Genomic DNA, 25,237 nt, shown 5'->3' on the forward strand with positions numbered 1-25,237 from the left:
CTCAGTGCTTTCATAGTACTTTATATATAGCTCTATTTTGGTTCCTATCATGTAGAGTTGTAAATTATCTTATATGCTTCCTTTGTCCTCCTCCAGACTGTGAGATACTCCAGAGAAGGAATGAGTCATTTATCAACTTGTCCCACTATATTTTACAGTGCCTGGCACATAATAAGTACTCAATAAATGCATAATGAATAAATTAATAACTAAGTTATTTGGAATAGATAGACATTTTGGGAAGAAGGGGCCGTTGCTCTGAATTGAAGACTCAACAAAAGAACTCTATAACATTCTATTCAGATACTTAAAGAATCTCAAGGAGTTCCTTTAGTATTTACGTGAAATGTTTATTTAATTTTACTAAAATAGTAATAATTTACATTATGTGCAATTCATAGAATAGCAACCAAATAACAGAAAGATCCCAGAGCTGTAGACCAAGTAATATAATAATGAGTCAGATATTCCGAGTAAAGGATAGCGCAGTCCATGGAAAATGTTCAGGGCTCTTTAGGTCTCAATTATCTGCTCATAATTCTCTATAAAGCCAATGAGAATAATGAGTGACTAAGTAGCACAACATTTGGTTTCTAGAGCAGACAAGTTAACCACTTCAAAACAAAAAATATTATACAAATGTGATGATTATTATCCTCACGTTTCTTTTAAAAGTGATGAATGTGCCAAAAAGTGACTTATTTAAATTTAAATGTAATTTAATTTTTAAAGTGGGTACTCTCGTGTTTCTTAAATGCCAGAAGATAAGAGCTGCCTAGCCATTTTGTTTTCCAGTCTCTCATTCATGCCTCCTACACTCCTCCGTCAATGGTTTCTTTTTTTCTTTTTCCCACCTGAAGCTGCTCACGGAGAAAATAAAATAGAGTGTTTGAAGGACATTGTGATTGGACAAACAGCTGGGCTTTCCCTAAGAAAGCGTACTTCTTAAATGAACTGACAATTTTCTTTGTTGGTATAAATGGAAAGCTAACATAAAATATCCCCTAAGCTTCTCTTTTTGTGTTTCATAAGGATGGAGACTGGCTTTGACATATTTCTGTGTGCCTGTCTTAATCCTCCAGGACTAGGGATTCTGGGCAAACTGCTGAAACTGCAGTGTTTGCCTATTTATCTGTCTTCCATCTGCACATAATATAGACCTCATATTGTTCATTTGGGAGTCCCTGTTATTGTCCAAATGTCTATCACAAAATAGGGTGTCTTAGTCCTCTAGGGTAACTGGCCATGGTACCGATGGACACAGATGGTGAATGAATACGTTAATATGCTCTGTTCATGGTGGAAATTGCACAGAAATAATATATTAACTTGAAAGGATTGCTTCTCATCTTTGATACAGAGTTTTTGAGGCCATGTCTGTGTGCGCAAAATCAAGTGGAGATTTAAGGCAATTATCTGGGTAATATTTTTTTTGGAGGGGGGAATTACAGCTACCTGTTAATAAAAATCTGTGATTGATTTAAATCTGAACTTGCTCAACCAGCAGACTTTCCCGATGAATTTCACTCTATTTATCCTTTCATTTTCCGTGCCACATTCCCTGTATAGTCAGAATCATAGTATACTTTGGTGCTTGAAATGCAAAGCTGTGTTTCCTGGCCCCTAAGGAGAAAGGAGAAAAAAATGGCAATTGTTTTCACTGTGACTCAATTATCATTTATAGGCTATTCAATAAAGAGTTTAAGTTTCATCTGTAAAATGGGAAGCACAGTGCCTACGTCTGCATGGGAACAGGGCTGTGATGAAAGCAGTTGGTAACTGCCAAGTCCTTTGCAGATGTAATGCCATTGGCTATAGTTGTAGATGGAGTGAAGAGTGATGATAAGGGATAGCTAAAGAAATCTGGATTTAGATGAACTTTTCATCAGGAAAGGAAACTGTCATTTATTAAGTCAGATACAGACACTCTGAAAGTCATTCCAACATTTTATACAAGTTCTATGTATATATACGTACGGTAAGACAAGGATCTCTGCTCAGTATTCTTCATGTTCAGCACCTGAGTGTTGGCTGATCTTGTATGGGCAGGTGATGCACGTGAGGGCCAGTGCTTACTTCCCTTCTATTTTTAGACTCTTAACCCCACCGCCTTCTTGCATTTTCCTACTTTGCTGACTCTTCTAGTGACTTCTGGTGTAATTTTTTTTTCTGCTTTATTTTACCAAACTTCTCTTTAAAATTGTGAGAGTAACCTATGTTCCCTGCAACCAATGAAATAATGTAAATATACATAAAGAAAAATAATCAAGAATCTTCCCCTACCCTCTCTCTCTGCACCCCTGTTCATGACGGCCTCAATCCACCACCTTCTAGTAAGTGGTGATGGTAACAGCCTGGTGAGCATCTTTGCATACTTCTCTTTGTGCTACACATCTGTCTGTATGGGAAAACAAATATGAACATACACATTTTTGGCTTGGATTATACTAAACTCGTTACTCTGCAATTTACTTTTTTCACTTAACAAGTCACTAAAGAGAGTCTTCCTGGCCAATAAAGAATTCTTTCAATGACTTCATATTATCTCATGATAATACACCTCTACTTGTTCAACTTATTCTTGCAGCCTATTTATAGTTTTTTACCACTAGAAAATTATTCTGTAATTAACACACTGTTCATATATATTTAAGTGCTAGTGTATATATATGTTACTTTAGAAAAAAGTGACATAAGTAGATAAAAAAGTGTATTTTTACTTTTTATGTATTTTATGTGTATTTTTACTTTTTTAATTTTATTTTTTAAAAATTTTATATGTATTTTTACTTTTAATACATACTACCAGAAAAGTTTCCGAAAAGGTTTATAGCAATTCACATTCTCACCAAAATGAAAGAGAGTGCCTCTTTCCCCTCGTCCTTCGTAAGCACTGAATTTTATCACTCCTTTAATTATTTTGCCAATTTTGCATTAAAAACGTGATCTCATTTTACTTTGTTTGCGTTTATGTATTTTAGTGAGAATGAGCATCTTTTCACACATTTATTGGCCGTTTACCTCTCCTACTTTGCTAATTGTTAATATCCTTTTAATAAAGCACAGTGCTGTGCTCATAGGGCCTCAATAAATACTGGTTGAATGAATAAATAAAAATACCTCAAAAAATTATAATTTTTCTTATAAGTTTATAGGAGCTCTTTGTACATTGAGGATGTTGCACCTTTTTACAATATCTGTATTTTTTTCAGTTTCTCATTTGTCTCTTGACATTGTTTATGCCATCAATTTAAAGCCACAAAAAATCTCTTGGAACATGGTAAGTCAAAAGCTATAGAACACTCCATACAAACACTCCAACACTTCATACAAAATACTCCAACAACATGTTGCGCTGTTGCCCCATCTTTTTATGCACGACACTGTGTCCCCATGACAGATAAATGACTCCAGAACCAATCTTCTTATGTCACTTGTGGGGCTTACTTAACAAAATAAAGCAATGCACTGGAAAAAGAATAGCCTTTTCTTCCCTACAAATTGGACATGGAGTGAGAGTGACTGCCAAAATGAGAGGGCAGGGGAGCATGTGTTTTAAGATATTTAAAATGACTAGTAAAGGAACATAATAGTAATAATAATAATAAATATGTTAAAAAAATGTTTGGTTTCTTTGCACAATGAAATAGTTGATATTTTTTCTTTGGTATTTAATTTCATTTATATGGCGTTCAGTTCTCAAAAGAATTTAGAAAAAGAAGGTAAACTCAAATATTCTCAAATAATTATATTTAAGATTGCTACTAATTGAATTGCCTTTAGAATTTTGAGTTGCTTTGAGTTTAGATTTATAAAGTAACAGTGCTGTGCACATAGGCCCTCAATAAATACTAGAACACATGAATAAAAGTTTCTCAAAAAATTACAATTTTAGAAATGGCAGGAAACTTTATGCAGACTGATTCCCTCACTTTACAGATGAAGAACTTGAAGTCCAGGAAATTGGGTGACATGCAGGGTCAGGCAATGAGTTGGTGGCAGCGTCAGCTTAAAGAGAGACCCTTTGCTTTTGGAGTCTCTGCCCAGCACCCTTCAGTTCATTCAAGACTTAATAAAACTTATCCATTTGACTCAAACTGAGAGTTGGACATATTGTGGAGAGAAGCTTGGTTTTGCTGTTTGTTCACTGGGAAGAACAGACCATGCTTCTGTGATTGATTCTTTGATAATTGAGAATGTGCTCTTATTTGATGCTCTCAGCAGGTCAACTTAACAAAGGAGGAAAGCTGGGCTGAGGAGGCTAAGGGACTGGTGCAGTCACTGGGCCCTAAGTTGGGACTTGCATGCCCACCTGTGATTCTTATGCTATGCATACAAGACATCCTTAAAACAAAGATGCTTATCTAAGAAAATTTAGCATCTCTATTATTGTTTTTTGTGGTATATCAGTTGTTATTATGTTTTATGCGTTACATAAACTTTTGCCATGGATATGATTGTAGTTAACAACCATTTTCACCTTGGATACCATTGTCCAGTATCTTATCTGGTATGAAGCTTAGTAGTGGCCTACGCCCAACTTGAACATTGATCTAAAACTATTTCTGGGCCAATAAAATTTTTATCAATCTTATAAAATACGTGTGTTCCCACTTCTGCTGGCACCACTCCCGGTAGGTCTCAGATGCCTCATCTAGCTCTCGATCTTCATGAGCAAAACAATCATGGGCTTCCTTGGCCCTACTCGGAACTCCCCAGAAACTTAGAATCCCACGTGAGGAGAGGCAGCTATAAGCACATTCTATTTTAATTCTTTAAAAATAAACAATTTAAGTCACTTCCTCTTTATTTCATTTTATTTACTTTGAATTAGTAATACATTCACATGGTTTGAAGACATTCAAAAGTAAATAAGAGAAAGTATACAGGGAAAATTCTTCCTTCTACCTTTTCCTCCTTGTCAGCCAGTTCTCCCTATAGGCAGATTGGGTTTCTAATGTATTCTTCCAGAGTCATTTTCTATGTACAACTGTGTGTGTGTGTATACACGTATTGTATGTACACTCTACGCATGCATACATACACATATTTATTCACAAATGATTGCATTCTATACATGCTGTTCTGCCCTTTGTGTTTTTCACTTTATCATATATGTTGGGACTCTCCTTGTAAGGATGTAAAGTAGTTCCTTATTCTTTTTATGGCTGCAGGATATTCCATTGTGTGAATATATCATAATTTGTTTAGCCAGTCACCTGTTAATGAACATTTAGATATTCTTTTAAACACTTGTTCTTACAAGAAGGTTGCAATAAATAACTCTCTACATTGGCTATTTCATTTGGATGTGAAAACAGGTTTCAATTGGATAAATTCCCAGCAGCAGAATTGCTAGGTCGTAGCATAAAGTGCACTTATTTTGATAGATATTGCCAAATTTCCCTACATGTGAAAGTTAGTTGAGTAATCACCACACAGAGCCTCCTTGTTTTCTTAAGATCCTGTGAATCTGGCTCCAGAATCTGCTCTTAACCATTGCTCTCTGCCTGCCTTCCAATACAAAGCCTCTTGGAGCTGAGGCAAGGAGCAACCACTAGTCTCTCTCTCTAGCTAAGTGACTTTCTCCCGAGCAACTTGATTGCATCATAAGAGTCAAATTTGAACCTCAGTAAAATGATTATTTCTTATATGTCACAGGCCTTTGGAGGTTGTTTGAGAAATGTAGAAACTGTTGAAACTGAATTCCAAGGGTTTGTTGTAAGTGTGGTAAACCTCACATTCACTTTTCTAGAAAGTCTATGTTGGCACATGCATACAACCACTCCTATGACAACCGTATTTCCTGGTCTGAGTGTTAGGATGGATGGCCTGACATATGTCATACGTCAATACCTCTCCCATGCTAGAGGACAAGTGACCCAGGAAATCTGAGACGTGGTTATAGCACAAATATATTACATTGCTAAAGCCAGTGGGCATAGGCAAAAAGGTCTGAAAGGAGACTTTTTACAGAGCTTTCTGTTATGATAAGGTTGGTTACCCGCCCTCTCCCTCCTGACCTTCAACTTCCAGGAAACCTGAGCTTCACTGCTTTGATTTACTCCCATAAGAAGGTGATCGATTAATGTGAATGGCCAACTTTATGAGGCCCGTCCTCGAATGGTGTCGGGGACTGCCACAGTGAGAGAGTTATACTGCCACCATTCTAAAAAGGTCATTGGGAAAGAATCAAAGACAGCATAAATGATGGTTTACACATCAGAAACCTCTCTGTAGAACAGACAGAGACTGTAGAACATGATACCTCTTGGGGTTTGGTGCAGGAGTTACATAGTAAATATCCTTTTAGTTGTTGCCGTGTAGACTCTCTCAGTGTCAAAAATTATGCTCTTTGAGGCCCATCTCTGGGGCACTGTCCTGTGATTAAAGGAGAAGGTGCTGGAGGAGCCTCAAATATTGCTGAGTGGAATTCACTGAACTGTAATTAGGGTCTGTCAGAACTGTTCCATTACCCCCACAACCAGTTCCTGAGGTCAAAGTTCAAAATGACAGTTCTTGTTCCAGAACCAGATATTTAAAGTAAAAACGAGTTAGAGATAATCTCGACTCCATAGTTTGGCATTCACTGACCACTGAGAGGGACAGACAGGCTTCGACGAGTGTCTAGGTTTGTCAGAGATCAGAGCACCCTCTTTGCTGTTCGGTCTGTAAATATAACTTCATGTAGGTAGTGTGTGACTTGCAGGCCATCTGAGAACAGGTGTTGGCTTTCCAAAGCTGGTGGTTCTCCCCAACATCCAAATTCCTCCCAGGCTCTGTGGGCTTGCCAGGATCATTATTTGTCATTTGTTTAGTTTTCATCTTTCTGAGATAATATGGCAAAACACAAGACTACAGCTGTGCCTCTTCTCAAATCCTTTCATATTTAGACTTAATTTTTGTCTGATGAGGAGAAATTTACCATAAAACATGATGTGTTCTGGATATGGCTAGCCGAGACAAATAGGATGGCAATGTCACCTGACTTCTAAAGAGGCTTAAATACTGAAGGGCCAGTTTGCAAGCCTCATATATTTTGTCGCTGACACCAAGCTGGGAAAGGAGCTAAAATATTTTGATCACTGAGTCTGGGCATTTGTGGCAGATGGTCTCTTCAGCAGTATTCCATTTAGGGGGTCGGTGGGGGAGAGAGGAGGATATCCAAACAGGATATATAAAGTCAAAGAGATAGAAACTTGGACACATTTACAAGGCTTAGTGCCAAACTTTGAAACACCCATGAGTCTCCGGTCAAGCGAGTAGAGGTTCCCAGTCTAAGCAGTGTGACGGGGATGACAGCTCATTTAAACAGTCTGCGGGGAGGATTTGCCGGGTTGGAAACTCAGGACCCAGGGAGACTGAACAGGATGGGAAAATGTGTTATGCCCATACCATTGGTCATGAAGGAGTGGGCTTCCAGTCGTGCCTGCAGAAACCCTTGGTAGGAAGAACATTGTCAGAGGCATGTATCATCTATGGAAAAGCCTTTGGGAAATGCAGCCGAAAAAAGAGCTGAATCATCTGACTTCACCTTAGGTGACTTTGCATAGGACTGAAATCCCCGGCACAGCTCCTTGTCTTAAGACCTGGATACTGCCAGCTGACCAGCTGGCTGGCAGGGGTCCAGAGACTGAGTTGCCCAGAAGATTTGGCTCCACCCCGACTCTCACCAAACAACCATTATGATAATACAAATACACTTGGAAAAAGCGTGGAACTCTACAAGCTACCAAGTAGAGCTGGGGCTCTTTGAGGTCACAGAACTCGGCCAATTCCAGCTCACTTGGGTTTTCTGTTTTGATATTACTTATTTATTTGCCTGGAAACTTCAGCTTTTTTTGTGAAAACTCTTGGGCAGAGGCAAGAAAAGCAGTTTTGGGAAAGTCATTTTTCCCAAGGGCCCAACAGGTACAGAAGTTAACAGAGAGAAGGCCAGAGAATGACATCAGCGTCATTATAATGGATCACCATTGCCCCCTGGGCCTCCTGCCTGAAGGTATCTTCCCCAGTCAGCTTTATTCACTGGTGGACTTGATCTTGGACTAGCTTTTGTTGTCTCAGACAGCAGAGGCCATTTTGAAGTCCTTCACAAGTTGAGTTGTGAGCCATAAGACACCAGTACCTACTTGATGACCAACTCAGGCAGTGGTTAGCACAATGGTAACATTTTCTGAGCTGTGTACTAAGACTTGTCCCAATCTTAAGGGAAGAGAAGAGAGGAAGACGGCCCCCAAGGAGCATACTGCTTGTATGTTATAAAAATTGTGACTGGCTAAAGCCCCAAGGTAATTATTCAGAGCCAGACACCTGGTTTGCAGTATCATTACCTTTAACTATACATAAAGAGACAGCAAGAGAAGATGAGTCAGAAGATGAGTTTTCTTTCTTTGGTACACTCATATAAGTAAATAATAACACATGGTCTGTTATAGTTTATAAAGTGCTGCATGTACAGTTTTTGCTTTTTTTTTTTCATCTTTGCAACGACAAGTATGGATTCCTCTATTTTACAGCTATGGAAACTGAGTTTAAAAAAGTCAAGTGATCTGCCCAAAGCAAGGCAGCTCATTAATGAAGAACTGGGACAAAAAGGCACAAACTTAGCCTTTCTGAAGCAAAGCTTGACATTCTTGTTCCTTTTTCACAGCTGCCTCACTTATGTAGAGAAAGTGCTAAGTGAGTACATCACTGTGAAACCTGTAGATTTTCAACTGGGGAACATTTAAAATGGAAATAGCCTAGTACAAAATGAGGCTCATTTTCCTTCTTTGCAGAAGGAGAGATTAAGTTGGGAAGAGCTGTACTGGCAGCCAGGATAAGTCTGATCCGAACAGGAGACTTCCTTTCTGGCCCTTCCTCCCTCCTCTGGAGCAGAGAGGCGACTGGAGGAAAGGGTATTTTTGCACATCTCTGGCACATATTGCCAATCAAGTTTTATCCCTTGCTGCGGTTGTGGAGTTTAGGTCCTGGGTGGGAGGTGAGACAGGAACTTTGAGTTTCTCTGTCGTGCCCGAAGCTTCCAACAGGAGCTGCTGGAAAACTGAACAAGTGGATGCAAAATGCTTGAGTGCTCTTCTATTTTTACTTTTAACTTTTTGTATAATTTCAGACATACAGAAAAGTCACCCAAATAGAGTACAGAATTCCAATATATATTTCACCCAGTTGTTAACATTTTACTACATTTTCTTTTCCTACTCTCTCTTTTTTTCTATAGATGTACGGATGCAGATATACGTCTATACATATATATATGCACCAACTCATAAATATTTTTTCTGAACTTTACAAGAGTAAGTTGCTGATATAGTTATAGCACCCTTTTATTTCTAAATACTTTACTGTGTGTTTCCTAAACATCAGGACTTTCTCTTACATAACCATAGTGCAAATATTAAACTCAGGAATTTAACATCAACACACTAATATTACTTAATCTGTATACCTAATTAGATTTTTCCAGATGTCCCAATATTGTCATTTCTAACAAAAGAAACTGCTAGATCATGTTTTGCCTTCAAAAGCCATGTCTCTTTAGTCGTCTTTAATCTGGAAGAGTTCCTCAGTCTTTCTGGTCTTCCTTTGACTTTGATGGCCTTGATACTTTTGAAGATTAAGAGTCAGTTATTGTAGACTGCCTCTCAATTTGGGCTTATGTGACAATTCATTTTGGTTGAATTCTAGAAGTGAAGAACAATATCAATAACAGAAGCATTAATAAATAAATGTTCCAAATCAAAAGGTAGCTTTCTTCTTTTCCATTTTTTCCCTTATTTTACTGTTTTTCATTCTTAATATCGATTTTCTTTTTTGTTTTTGTTTTTTTTTTGGTGAGGAAGGTTGGCCTTGACCTAACATCTGTTGCCAATCTTCCTCTTTTTTCTTGAGGAAGATTCACCCTGAGCTAACATGTGTGCCAATCTTCCTCTATTTTGTATGTGGGATGCCACCACAGCATGGCTTGATGAGCGGTATGTAGGTCTGCGCCCGGGATTCGAACCTGTGAACTCCAAGCCGCCAAAGCAGAGCACACAAACTTAACCACTGTGCTGCCAGGCTGGCCCCAGTACTGATTTTCTTTAGGCCAAAAACTCTATATATAAATGCTCATTTTTAACTAACAAATCCTGCTTTGTTGCTCTTTTAAAATTTTATCACCATGCTCTCCTTTTATGAAATGTAACAAGTTTGTTCCTTTGTTTTCTTTCTCATTAGTTGCTTGCACATTTCCAAGAATTTTTGTGTGTGTCCAGTATCCCTAGACATATAAACTACTTCTTTCCCTCTGTACTTGCTCTGTAAGTCCCTTTTGTACCATGTTTAAAACACTCTTCTGTTTAGGATGATTGTTTCCCATTTGGTTAGCAAAGTGACTCTAAGGGAGTGAATCCATGTGGTATTTAGTGAAGTGTGTAGCATTGCAGGATCTCTTGGAAACGAGCTCTGAAAGTCTGAGAGTCATTAGCAGGCCTCTGTAATTGGCCATTGAGGGGTGGGCTGCACGGAAAGTGCAGTGTGGAACAAGTAGGCTGCACTTATTTGGAAGTGGAGCCCTTTCTGTTTCTTTTTAATGCTTAGCTGAAGGTGGCTTTGAGAGGAATTGGGAGCAGATTCCTGGGTGCTTTCCATGACCCCTTCCTCACGACCAACCCATCATACACACACGGCACAATAAATACAAAGAAGGGAAAGGAATTTTCAAGAGCATGTTCTAAAATTACTGGAGAAAGAAAAGAGATGCTCAAGTCTGGAGGGTAGTAGAAAACAGAATGCGAATAAGTCCATTCTGCTCTTATTGTTTTATCATGGAATACCGGTTAGAGACGGTGACAAAAGAGAGCAAGGTGGTGGAAGTTATGGTTTGCTGTAGAAAGGGGTAGGAAGAGTAGTAAGAATACAGTAGTTAAAAATGAAGTGTGTATTTCCTATGCCTCCACAGACTTGGAAATGCTTACAAGTGGTGTCATGCAGAGTGAATTTTGTGGGTTGTCTCTGATTCATGCCAATCCTCCTGCACACTTACTTTTGGAGATGGTGTATCAGAAGAGAGGTGACCGTGACATACGTTGATTAAAGGACTATTATCTAAAAGTTATTGTAACTATTGCTGTAGAGCCAAGTTTTACTCCCTCTTTTTTAATGGCAATTCAAAATTCAGGATCTGCGATTTGGAAGGAAATACAAAAAGTAGGTGATGGAGACACTGTGAAAATACAGGCTCCCTTAACTTATGTTCATGAGTTCTTCACACTCACTGTGTTTTCCTGCACCTGAGACAGAGAGCAATAATGTACTCAATGATTTTGAAGGATTCAGCTGTTAAGTAAAGGGCATAGACATGGAACCAAATTGTGGTTATAACATCAAGACAGATGGTTGTCTTTTCACTGTGTCCTCACATGGTGGAAGGGGTGAAGTAGCTCTCTGGGTCCTCCTTCATAAGGGCACCCATCCCATTCATGAGGGTTCTGCCCTTATGACCTAATCACCTCCCAAGGGCTCCACCTCCAAACACCATTACATTGGGGTTAGGTTTCAACATATGAATTTCAGGAAAAACAAACATTCAGTTTCAGTTCACAGCAGTGTCCCACCTACCTAACCCCTACCCAACATCATTAAAGTGTGCCCCTTGGAGGGGAGAAAAAACCCATAGTCATTGTCCACCCTGCCCCTCAATGAGCTAAAGATTTTCGCTCACTAGTCTGAAGATTTTCTTCTCTTTTTCCTCACCTGCCCTTTGCTTGTATAGACTACAGTTTATATAGATTGTCTGGACAAGTGTTTCTCAAGCCTTAATATGTACATGAGATGAGTCACTCAGGGAACTTATTAAACTGAAGATTTTAATTCCATAGTTCTGGGGATGAGTCTGAGATTCTGCATTTCTAACAGGTTCTGAGGCGATGCTGATGCTATTGGTGTATGAACCATATGTTGATTAACAAGGGTCTAGTTATTATGGTTGATTGTGGTCAGACTGCTTTTGCTCCTTTTTAGGAGGCCCTGGAAGACCTTGTGGCCTGATGGCTGACCACTCCTGCAAGTAAGTGGTTCTAAGCCTTGGTCCTCAGATGTGGGCTGCTTTGTAGACTTCAGGTGAATGCAAAAAGTCTCCCTCAGTGTCTTCTTTCTCATGTATTACCTTACTGCATCTTCACATAAATGTTAGTGTTATTATTTCTGCTTTACCAATGAAGAAACTAAGGCTTTGAGAAGTTAACTAGCTCATCCAAGGCTGCATAGCTATACATATCAAAACCAAGAAAAAGTCCAGTTCTGTCCAACCTCTCTTCCACCCTTTTTCCACAAGGGTTATTGCTACTGCAACAGTATCTCACACCGTGGTATTTTCACAAAAACTGCCATGGAATTTCTTTGCTGTAATAACAATAATAATAACTGAAGTGTATTAAGCATTACTAAGTGCCAGGCCCAGTGCTGAGAAGTTTACCTGCAATAGCTTGTTAATTTTCACATCTCCCCAAAGAGGTAGGTCCTAGTCTAATTTAGACTCTGAGAAGTTAAGAGAGTGAAGAAGCTGTGTTTAGAACTATAGGCTGCTTCACTCCAAAGCCCAAGCTGTTAACTATAATCCTGTGTTGTAGTCTATATTGTTATAGAAATATCTTTTTGGTTTTAATCCAAGTAAAGTAGAGATAATTCCAGTGGGCTGCAGAGAGAAAAAGAGTAGAGAGATTGATGTTAGTAAGATGACTCTGCAAGTTGTAATAAAGAGATTTACCCCCAAATTATTTGAAATTTTTATAAACTTCCAATACACATTCATTGAGATGTGATGATAATTTTTTAGATCTGAACTGAACTATTGCATGGACTTAAGTATGTCTCATTTCATGAGATGATGCTCCTGGAAGTACATATTTCTGGATCTCTTGCTAATTTGTAGTATGAGTTGGGGTTTATCACTTATAAAAGTATGGATTTTTTTTCCATTGGTAAATTGTAGAAATTTATAAGTGATAAACTTATAAAGGTATGGATTTTTTTTCCATTGGTAAATTGTAGAAAATCGTCATAGAACTGAAGACTTGGATATCCCAATGGCCTAGGGATATCCTTATATCCTTAATGGCCTAAGGATATCCTTTGAACGTGAGATGCAGAGAGTTTAAGTGACTTTTCTAGGGTGACCCTAAGATAGTTGTGGGGTTTGACCTAGACCCCAGGTTTCCTGGTATGCATTCCAGGTTTTATTCAGCTGGGTTGTGTTGCATCTCCTTTTGCATCTGTCTTTGGGAAAATGTGCTGCTTAAGAATCTCATCTCTGTAACATGTTAAACATCCCTCACAGGAATGGGTACATTAGGTCACTTTACTGCAGTTTGCACAACTGACACCAGCTTCTGCACTCTGACCCCAACTCTTTGCCAACATGTGATTTCTTGGAAGACATCAGGAGGGCCCAGCTCAGGGCATAGCCACTCCGGGAAACATGAGCCTGCTCTTTCTGCGTACCTATATGCTTGTGACTGGGCATCCTTTTGCCTTTAATGAGATTTTGCAGTGACAGGATTGGAACAGATTGCTGGCATTATGGCAGCCAGGATATTGTCAGGAGGAACTTGGCAGTGCTCGTAGGTGTTGTGATGCTGGCTCTTTGCTCAAGGGCAAGAATACTGAAGGGAAAATTAGAGATGAAGCAGAAAGTGAGAGGTAATGTCAGAAAAGTTCAGAAGATGAAACCGGTAGCAGTAAATACATTGGAAATTATTTGAGGTTTACATACTTTGAGTCCTTTGTGACTGAAGACATAGCCAAGAATTGCTTCAGTGATATTCCTTCATAAATCTGCATAATAATCTCTCGGCAGGGATTTGGTGAAATTACAAGTATTCATTTACTAAATTGGGTTCAGTGTCTGTATCATGCACACCATATGAATATTCAGTGCAGTGAATGCTTCCCAAGCTATGTTGAAGTTAACACATAAGCTGAATATAACTCAAGTAGAACTCAAAATTGCATGCTTATTTTAACCTAACAGAGGTCCTAGTGTCTTAAAGAATTGGACCCACTGCCACTCCCAATATGTCAATTAATGCTCATTCTAATAAAGCAAAATGTAAAGCCTTTTCAGTATTCGTATCTGATTTTTGGCATAAAGTCGTTTTCTTTATAATTGAGGATTAGGATAATAATACACAGGGCTATGAATGGTTCCTTAGAACACAGTGGCAGCTGCCAAGCAGATTCAGGAAGAATGTTTAATTACAATGCTCAGTAATAACAACAAAAGAAAAGTTCAATGAGAAGAAATGACTCTATTATGAGTCAGAGGTCTGTGCTGAGTGGAGGATGTACAGTGGACTCTTTTCCAGACCACAGACATTTGTTGTAGCTGAAGTTGTGTTGGCAGCTGATGGGCATTTTACCTTAAAACTTGACCATAATTTTTTCAAAGAAACTCAGTTGGTTTTCCAGGTTAATCATACAGAATTACTTCTATTTCCAAAAAATGCAGTTTTTTCCTGAAATAAAAACTATTAACAATTTTTAGAGAAAAGTTGATCACCTCCAGTTCTAAATGGTAAAAGAATACTTGACCAGGAGTCAGGCACTTAACGTTCTTGCCCAGGACTCCATGACAAACCAACTGTGAGCCTCAAACAGCTAATTAATCTTCTGAGCCTCTTTCAACTATGAAATTTGTCATAGATTCTATTAATATATATTTTGAAAATATTCCTTTGGGGATATTCTTGGTTATAATATTTTACATTGCCTTAAAATATAATATGACTTTAGAACAACAGTAGATGGTCAAATGTGGTATGTGAAATTTTATTGACAGGTATATCGGTACTTCTTATATGGCAGATATGCTAAATGTGCTTCACATGCAAAATGTCAGGATATAAGGTAGCTTTATTATTATCTTCACCTTATGGATGGAGAAATCAAAGCTCAGAAAGTTTGTCATTTGTGCAATATCATGTAGTTAGTAAGTAGCAAAACTGAGATTCAAACTCAAGTATCTCTAACTCCACCAATTATACTTTTCACCATTCTGCTCCTCTTTCCTGCAGGATGACTTCTGGATGCATGGTGAGCTTCCTATGTCTATCATTAGTGTGTGCTGAGGATTTAGGCTCAGGTTCTTAATTGAGCGTATTACTCATCTAGAGAGATCCAGAGTGAGACATGGGAGGACAATGTTGTTTAAAGAACAAAGCCTTGAATTTCCGAGAATCTGAAAGAGGGAGGGGCAATAGTTCATTATCACTGTGCTTAGCAGTAGTAAACAATTAGTGAGATCAGTTTTCTCCTATCTTTAAGGATGTTACTATCATATCTCTATGGCTGTGGGGCAAATATGACAGACACGGAAATACACAAATACACAAATGGCACTGGGGAAGACAGTACATGACAGTAGGTTGCAGATACAACGCAGGAAGAAGTGATCTGATTTGTCTGGGTCATGCCAATTGGGGAAAACTTTAGAAAGCTAATGCAAGGATTTGGGGAAGGAACTAAATGTTAAATCGGAAAGGAGATTTGTCTTAGCAGAGATAGTATGTACTGACTAGAAGACACAGGAGGTTGCAGCTAGAGAATTGGGTGTGGGGTTGTCTTGATGATGTAAGATGAGCCAGCTCTGAGGAAAAGAATTTAGTGGTGGGTATCAAGAGACATGAATAAAATATCTGGAAGGAGAGTCATCAGTCTCAGGTGGTGAGGTGTCAAGATGTAATACCACCATAGGGAATGCCTCTCAACGGGAATATTTGTACTTGGAGAAGTGCCAGCAGGGAAACTGTGTGCTGAAGTCAGCTTAAGGTTATAGAAACTTCTGTAGAAAATAAAACAATATTCCTCAAATGTGAAATTAGAAAAAATTTATTTTTCTGTAAAGAAGTTCAAATTTAGATCCCACCAAACATGATAATCAGCTATAATGGAAATAGACATGACTTGCCAAAGAAAACTATGAAGAAGAAGAATCAAAAGGTCTTTGGGGATTCTCACAACTAGTGAGAAGACTGAAGAGTATCTTGAAGAGGTAGAACATGAGATGTATTATGTGAAAGCCCAAAGACCTATGGAATGTCATTATGTTGGAACGCAACCTGTGGCAATTGGCCTGAAGGGGTTGCAGGAGCCCAGTGTGCTCAGGGGCAAACTAGTTGACATAAGTTTCTCCTTGGCTGTTGGCTACTAACATACTCCCTTAGGATCAGTGTCATTTTGGGCTATCATAAAGATTAAAAATTCTCTCTCTTTTTTAAATTCTCCCCGAAGCCCCCCAGTACACAGTTGTATATTCTAGTTGTAGGTCCCTCTAGTTGTGGCATGTGGGATGCCGCCTCAGCGTGGCCTGATGAGTGGTGCCATGTTGGCGCGCAGGATCTGAACAGGCAAAACTCTGGACTGCTGCCAATGTGGAGTGTGCGAATTTAACCATTCAGCCTTGGGGCCAGCCCCCCCAAAAATTCTTTATTCTTAAATTAATAGAATCCAAGTCCAGTATTAGAGGAAAGCTCTTTCTACCTTCATAGTGTAAGTAAAGAGCCAGTCATGTGCAAATGAAGCTGTCTGTCTCACACTATTTAGAGACAAAAATATTTTTTTAAATAAAAATAATCTAACATCTTTATTTTTGTTAAAATTGTAAATATTATTATGGTAAAGTGAGAAAATGTAAATGCAAATCAAGGAGGAAAGCATAAAGGGGTCTTTAGAAAAGGTTCTAATCAAAGTATTCCATTGATGAAGAAAGTGTTTATAAAGTCAGAGGACTGAGAAAGGCATCTTCCTGTGGTATCCCAGGGTCTCCTTGTAAGCGTGAATCTAGGCAATAATCATTGGAAATGTATGTACCCAAGGTTAGATGGGCCTTCACTATGCTCTGCTTAGCTAGCTAACAGAGCATGGATCTCAGCCTCAAGGAGGTCAGGAGACTATTTACGGTCCTTGGTGACTTTACTTAGATTACAAATGAAGCATCCTGGTTTCAGGAAAGAACAGTCAATAGGAGGCCAGACCTTGTACGGGCAAGGAATAAAACTAGAAAGATGCACCCTTAGGCCAGAACATTTTCAAATGAGTTGACTTAGTTTCTTTTATTTAAATGATTTTTGTTTCAGCAAACATTTTTTGGTTCATCTATAAGAAAAATCGTAAAATAAAATAAAACTGAAAAATAACCACAGATGAACAAAACAAAGCAAATGATTTTTTTTAGATTTCTTCTCTAGAAACTTCTCCTTTGCTGAGGTCAATTTTTCTGTGGGTATGATAATCAGATTAGTAAGTTGCAACCATAAGCCATTGCAAAAGCAAGTGGAATTGTCTGATTTAAAAGTAAAGGTAGTTCAGCTTGCTTTCATAGACTCTGATTAAGATATATTGAATTTAGTGTTTATAAACAAAGTTGGGGGAACGTGTCCAGACATAATAGTTTTCCATGCTGGAATCTTCAATATGGAAACGGCGAGGCAGCTTGCCCTTGCCAGGATTTAACAGTTCTTTTAATTACTTTAAAGGGACTACAACTTTTGAGTCAGATACCTATGCAGACTTCAGCAGAAGTTATTTTAACACTGATTTAAAAGCAATTGGCCACATCCACAGACCTTGAAAATTAGTTTTTGGGGAGTAGGTGGAGCAATTCATATGCACATTTTCACTTAAAATTTAATAAGCAGAAGTTCGATGCTTTGTGAGGGAAACTAAGTTACAATAGCAAAATAAGCTTTTAAGAAATAAAGGGATGGAAATGTTGTGATTTCTTGGAAGAAGAATAATGGATTTGATCCTGAGTCTCAAATTTCCCATGGCTGAGTAGCTTACTGAAAGGCATGTATTTACAGGTATTTGTTTCAGTCACTATAAAATGGGAACAATAATTCCATCCTGCCCTACATTAGAAATAAATGACACGTAAATGGACTTTGAGATCATGAGATCAAAAATGCCATATAAATGTGAATGATTCAGTCATTTAAAATGAACCCAATTGAAATCGTCCTCATAAAAGGGGTTTTTATAAATGAAATGCATCAATTGAAATTTTAAAAGCCGTATAGCAATATACTCTGAAAAAATTACTTTTAGGACGTTGAGCTTTACTTTAATGGTTATTAAAAAAATCAGAGAAAAGGGAGCAGATTAATTTGATTTTAAGACATGCCTCTATTATTATCTTGATTTCAAGTTAGAACAAGTATTTCCAGGAGTTTCAAGTGACCACTTGTTGATATGTGGGTAGGAATTCTGCAATTTAAGTATACAACATTATTATTAGTTCCTCCACCTAAAAAAAGCATTATTATGTGCCTCTTGTACATACATGAGAATGTACCATGGGAATACCATGGGTGATGGGGGAAGAGATGGGTTAGGGCCTAGACCCAGGTCATCAGGGAGCTCTGATTTGAGTCTCCATTTTCATGACTAGAAGAAAACCCATCAACATACCAGTGAAGAATATGGTATGAGAGGGCAGAGTATCATCAAATAAAAAGCTTCCAGGACTTTATTGCTGAGTTCTGGAACATGGGCTCAAGATAGGAAAATGTAGAGCGTGACCATTGGACAAATTAAGGAGCATGTTGTGATATGTATTCTGCTATTGCCTTTTTCATTTTGTTTTGTTTTTTCCCCAGCTCATCTGCAATCCCCAGAGCGTCAATGCTGAGAATAATAGAGAAATGATGAGTCTGAGTTGCTCTGTAGCTGGGTGTCTAATGGCCTGAGCACCTTGGAGGATGTAGGAATCCTGAAATCTTGAGAATTGGACTATCTTAACGATAATTTTTCAGGTCCTCCATCTAAAACATGAAATCCTGTAGAGGGGTCCGAAGACCACAGAGAGAATGTTCCCTCATCTGAGGAAGGCAAAAACATCACGTCTACATGATTTCAAGTAAAATGAGGAGATTTATTTGTACAGTTATAATAATCTCCTCTATGCTGACATTAGAAAGAGAGGCTGAGTGCCCAGCCTGGATCAGAGACAACCTGTCTTGTCTCTTATCTTACTTAACACAAAGTAGGCAACTTTTAGCTTGTTTTTCTGTTTGAAAATTGGAGCGGGTGGGTATGGGGGAGTTATTTCCCCTAAGATCTTCTGGTTGTTATGAGGTCTGTTGAGGTACTACATCAAATTTGTTCTCGTCTCTGAGGTGACCCTGAGTCCTTTCTGAGGACACCGAGAGATTCGTAGAGACTAAAGAAGATCTCGCACTTTCACGTCATGTGCTGGCAGAGCTTAATGTTGGAGCGTTTAGAAGCTAAGTGAAGTTGTATAATTTTACTTGGGTTTTCTTGCTGGTTAATCCTGGTACAATTTACCTTGTTAATTTGTTCTTAATGAGTTCATCAGCAATGATTTAATTCAACTTTGAGGAACAGCTTTCTTTAGTCTTTAATTCGCGACAGTTCCCCTTCTATTTGGCAGTACATTAATGGAAATGGAAAATTGCCTCATTCTAAATGTCAGAATAATACTGCACCGAAAACAATTCAGTCATGTCTTTCAAACCACGCACATATGGTTCATCACCAAATGTCACTGTTCTTCCCTTTCTCCCCATGTCCCCCTCCTGCCTGTGCCTTCCTCTTTATTTTGTTTCTATTCGTCTGTCTCTGGTAATCATTGTTTGGATTAACTTTCTAATATCTTCGCCTAAGCTTCATTTCTCCTGTTGTCCAGGAATCAGTTCTCATTATGCTGGTTTTACCTAGATCCTTGGAATCAGCAGAGTTCACAGACCAGGTGACAGCTATTGCTTTTCGTTTCGCAAATGTCTTTCATCTGCTCTCAAAATTGAAAAAAAAGTTTATGTGAAGTTTCTTCAAAATAATTTTTTGTGCATAATTTTGGGCTGTTTTGCAAAGTTCTCTGAGTAAAGCGAAATTCCTCACTCTGTCTACACTAGGGCAATTTTTTTTTTTTTCTAGCACTGTGTTCAAGCATGTTTCTCCCCAGAATAAATGCTTTTATTGTGAATATTTTAGCTGTGATTTACTGGGTAAGTTCGTAATGGGAATACTCAGCACAGTTTCACCTGCTCTTAAGGATGCAATCTTTAAACTGCAAAGCTTAATTCACTATCAGTTAAAGGACGTTTCAACAAATTTTTAAAATTAGTCTGTAAGCTAACCCATCTAAAGACTGTCCATTTCTTCAAAGGGAAAGCTGAAAGGTAGAGCAATTTCCAAGGTTATTGACCAAGTTTCAACTTTCATGGGTTAACTTCTAAAGAATATTTTAAATGATACATTTCTCCTTCTGTAAAGGGTCACTTCTGCAGATAATATTTGTAGGAAAAAAACATTTAAGAAAAAAAGAATCGCCACCCTCAATTTTATGTCTTTTTACATCCTTATATTTAAAGTACGTGTCTGAAACTAGAATTTGAATCTTAATTAATTTATTGATTCTGCTTTTTATTTCTACCAGCAAACTGACTCATCTGTGAAGTGAGAATATTTTAATTCAAGTAAATGTTTTCTACAGACAGAGATCACTTGTTTAAGCAGTCAGAAGGTAATCATGGGGTGACCTGTAGTTTTGCAGGATAGAGGTAGGATCGGAAATCACCAAGAACATGACCTGATTTCTCTGTATTTCTTTACCTTTATCTATTGGTAGATATTTAAGATATTTGCCAGTTTTACTCTGTAGAGACTATATAATTACTATCATAATAATTATATATTTTTCCGTGATTTATTTAGCATCCACTATGTGTCAGGTGCTTTATACAGGTTATTTAATCTAATTTTCCTGGAAACAGTGAGGTAGAGGTTTAAAAGGCTGTCTGACATTACAGAGATAGCATGTATGTGGATATATACTTTTCTTATTCCACACTTTTCCTACTATCTGTGCTATTTACCTTAGGGCAGAAAAGGACATAAAGAGTCAACTATCCATGCTCTTTCGTTGTCAATGTCACGCGGCTCCTACTAGAATGCTTCCGGTGGCACAGGACTAAGGCAGGCAGAGACTTGTTGAAGAGCTCTAATGACAGAACATGACTTGTTATATAGAACTGAAGCGTGTCCTGTCCTTTTGTCCATTGTCTTTCTTCTACCCTCTATAATAACATAGTCAAGTCCTTCCTCCCCCTGATACCTTCAGCTGTTTGAGGACACTACCGAGTCCCTGAATTGACTCCTTCTCTGGGAGAAACCCTTCCAATTCCTTGCTTCCAGATCCTTCAGAGGCCTTCTTAATAAACTCAGAACAGGGCACAATAGACCACATGAAATGTGAACAGTATAGGATAAAAGAGGATTTAATTTTGGCAATGTATTTTTTTACATGTAGACTCAGATGGGTGTGTGTGTGCTTGTGTGTGTGTCTGAATTATATAAATTAATGATCAAGAAAAAAATAAATAGCAATGTAAATTTCTAGCAGCTAGATCGCCCATCTTGTACTAATGTGGTTGACTCTTTGAACCCAACATGAAACTTTACACTCTTTGTATGAATTTACACACACTGACTTAGCCAATCAGTATAATTTTTGATTGTTTCCAACATTTGATGCTTGAATCCTCTCTTTGCTCCAATGACTTTCTGACATTATGACATTTCATAGAATCTTTTTTTCTATATTGTCAGCCAGGTAATTGATAAAAATGTCAAACTAGGCCATGCTTAAGACAAATTCATAGAACATGAACCCCATGCACTTTCTTCTGGGACACCTCCAGGTCAGCCCATTTGATTGGCTGTCATCTAGGGTGGCCTGAGTCAACCTGAACCATCCAGAGAAAATAAGGGCCGCCCCCAAGGCTGCTGCCTCTGTCTCCAGACACCACTTCAACCATCTTCATCTTGTGATCTTCAGATTCTTCGTTTTGTTTTTAAAGTCACATATGGATATTGGCCTGCTTGCCACTATTATTTTGTATTTTTGTTTTTGATTCTGTCTATGTGATTTTCATCTTTGGATGAATAACCAATTTGTTCACAAGTTGTTAATTCAAAGATTAAGTAAAACACACAAAAACATACTCATTTACTGGGAATTTTCTATGTGTATTCAAAAATGCATGCCAGGTACTGTGAACCCTTATAAATACATTGAAGGCTTGAGGCCTGGGGTTTCCTTTTAAAGTAGAGCTCAACCAATTGTACCATGTGTAGACACAAAAGTTTCTTCAGATTTCTCCCTCTTTTCTTTCTCAAAAAGATTCTAAGAATTCACTAGCCTATAGCTCAGGGCTCCATGGTTTACTCATTTTCACCAATATCTTGGCTCATAGGACATGTTCAATACAAGTTTACGGATTTCAGCCTAACTGAATTCTGATCACTTGTGGTTATCTTCACCAGAATTTCTCTGCTAAGTCTTTCTACCCTTTTTAATCTTTCTTCCTTTTCAGAATTACCATTGGGATGATGCCTCCTTTTTGATTCCTCACTTTTAAAATTTTGTGTTTTACAGATTGGAGTTCATTTGCCTTGGCTTAATATTACCTTTCTTTGTGATCGCCACACCCAATGTGACTCCATCATGTCTGCAGACTCCTGACATTTCCACATCACCAATAATGTTCTTTCTGGGTTCTCAAAATCAAGCATAGTTGTAAATAAGCTCAAGATCCAGAAGATATGATAGTTTCAATCACAATCACATCCATAGTAACTAATAACAACCAGCAAAAGAATATCTAAATTCAGAGGGGTATTTCTGAACGCTAATTTTCTTTTTTAATCCAGAAAACAGCTCTAACACTTCCTGAATGCCTCTTCTCTGCCAAGCAAAGTCACAGATATGTTCATATAAGTTATCTCTAAAGTACATAAAAGAAATTCCAGTCGTTTATTGTTTTAAGCAAATGGTTTTGTTTGTACAAGCTAATGGGGAAGATGAAAGGTAAATCAAAAATATTTGCCACAAGTAGAATGGAATTTGACTCTCCTTTTGAAGGTTTTAAATAATTTTATGGATTAATAATTTAAGTAAATTTTTATTTATACAAATACATGCACATGATGAATTCTCAGTAATATTAAATGATGACAAAAGTGAGCTACAAAAAAACCAACCCAACTTTTTATTTCCTTGTTTTTGACGTGACCAGAAGATCAGTTACCAAAATAAAACTATAGCAAGTCTTGTGATTGCTGTTAACTGGATGGAACCAGTATATATCAGACATCAGAAGCTTAACCTCATAAGTAATTTTAAAAGCAAAGAGTTTCAGGTTATATCACAAATTCTTAGGTTTATACCCAGAATGCATATCCACCCCTTTGACCTTTTGAGAATTTTTTCTTGTCAGATAAGTTCTCTGGCTAGGTGTACTGGGCAGAATGCTATCCCAAGAGTTAGGGGAACTAAATCTGGTATTGCCTTCCATATCACGAATGGCTTCTACTGGAGGGTGTGCTGGCTTCATTACAATAGACCAATGAAGAATGGCATGTGAGTCAAATCTAATTGGACTGAATTTGTTGGGACAAGAGACCTGGTATCCAAAATATAGTATCTGTGTTAGTTTCCTAGGGCTGTCATAATTAATTACCACAAACTTGATGCTAAAGCAACAGAAACATTGTTCTGGAGGCTAGAAGTCCAAAATCACGGTGCCAGCAGGACCATGGTTCCTCTGAAGCTCTTAGAGAAGAAACCCTCCTTGCCTTTTCCAGTTTCTGGTGGCCTCAGGCTTTCCCTGGCTTGTAGCTGAGCTGCGTCACTCCAGTACCTGCCTTCCTCTGCCTTCACATGACCTTTTTCTTTGTTTCTGTGTGCCCTTTTCTGTCTCTTATAAAGACATTCTTATTGGGTTTAGGGCCCACCCTAATCCAATATGATTGCATTTCAATTCTTACCTTAAGCACGTCTGCAAAGACCCTATTTCAAAATAAAGTCACATTCTAGAATTTCAGTGAAATATGAATTTTAAGGGGCACTATTCAACCCACTACAGTATCTAAAGATACCTGGTAACTATTTTGATTTAGGCTAGTTTAAATTCATTTATTGATCCATCGATTCATTCATTCAATGAAGATTTGTTGAAATCCTGTTCTTTGCACAGTGCTAGGTATGAGCTTGCTGTCTACAAAGAGACATAAACCATACCTTTATGGAGCTTACAATTTAGAACATCCAAAGGGTCCACTCAGGTGGATTGGGCCCTGCTGCATATGTTCCTAAAGTGTGATCTCCAAATTTTCTTGATCGTGCATATTTTTTCAGCATGCACTTCTAATATAAATTTCTACATTTATTTATTAAATAATTATATGGACTACTTTGCTAGTGCATACATCTATTGTACAACACATCCCCAAATATAAATTTAAGTGGAATTAATATAACAAAAACAAATAAAAGTAAAAATTCTAATATTGTCTTTGGATCTTAATTAGTTGTTTTGTGAAAGTCATCCTGTTCTACGAGAATGCTGTCTGGACAGTTGTTACATTTGAAGTCTTGCGGCAGCGTCATAGTTCTGGATGGTTTCTTCTGTTTGGAGCAACACCCCAATCAACACTGGGGGTCCAGGGGGCAAGCTATAGCCTCTGGGATATTGGATTAAGAGTATCAGCATTTCCCCTCAACCACCAAAGACAGACTTGAAGCTCATGCAAGGCTTCAATCACACCAGAAGGAATGGGATGCAAATAAGAAAAGACAGGGATCCATCCATAAGGATTTAACAATCATGACAAAGGTTGGACGAAGTCTGAAGACTGTAGATCTGCAGGTACTTGGGGCCTACAGTAGGCCACTGGTACTTGGATCCTGGACAGAGCTCCAAATAGAGTGCCTGCCTCAGTTAGGGATGGCTCAGGTTTTGAGTGAGGTTGGACTTGAGCAATGAGTTCCTGTGTTGAAATTGAGAAGAAAAGGAAATGTGAGGGCTGACACTGTCCCTGCCTCTGACTAGCTTTATGACTTTATAAGAGGAATTTAATCTCGTGGGGCTTCCTTACCCCAGTAAAATGAGGATAATAACACAAACTATTTGAAATCAGAGTCTTGGATCAGGAAATTTTTGATATCTCTTCCAGAAATAAGGCACACCAGTGTAAGATTCCAGTGTTTGTCAGTAAATTAAATGTTTGCAAAGCAAGAGACTGTTGACTCTTTGAATGAAGACAAAGTCTCATACTCAAAATAGAAGGAGGAGCCTTTTCAAATAAATCGATTTATTCATGGACGTAGGAGTGTCACGAAGAACATTAAGCTGGTATGTTTTCTTAAAGAGGTGTGGTTGATTCATAAGTGAATATT

Source organism: Equus quagga, chromosome 3 (genome assembly GCF_021613505.1).
Source record: "Equus quagga isolate Etosha38 chromosome 3, UCLA_HA_Equagga_1.0, whole genome shotgun sequence".
Lineage (NCBI taxonomy): Eukaryota > Metazoa > Chordata > Mammalia > Perissodactyla > Equidae > Equus > Equus quagga.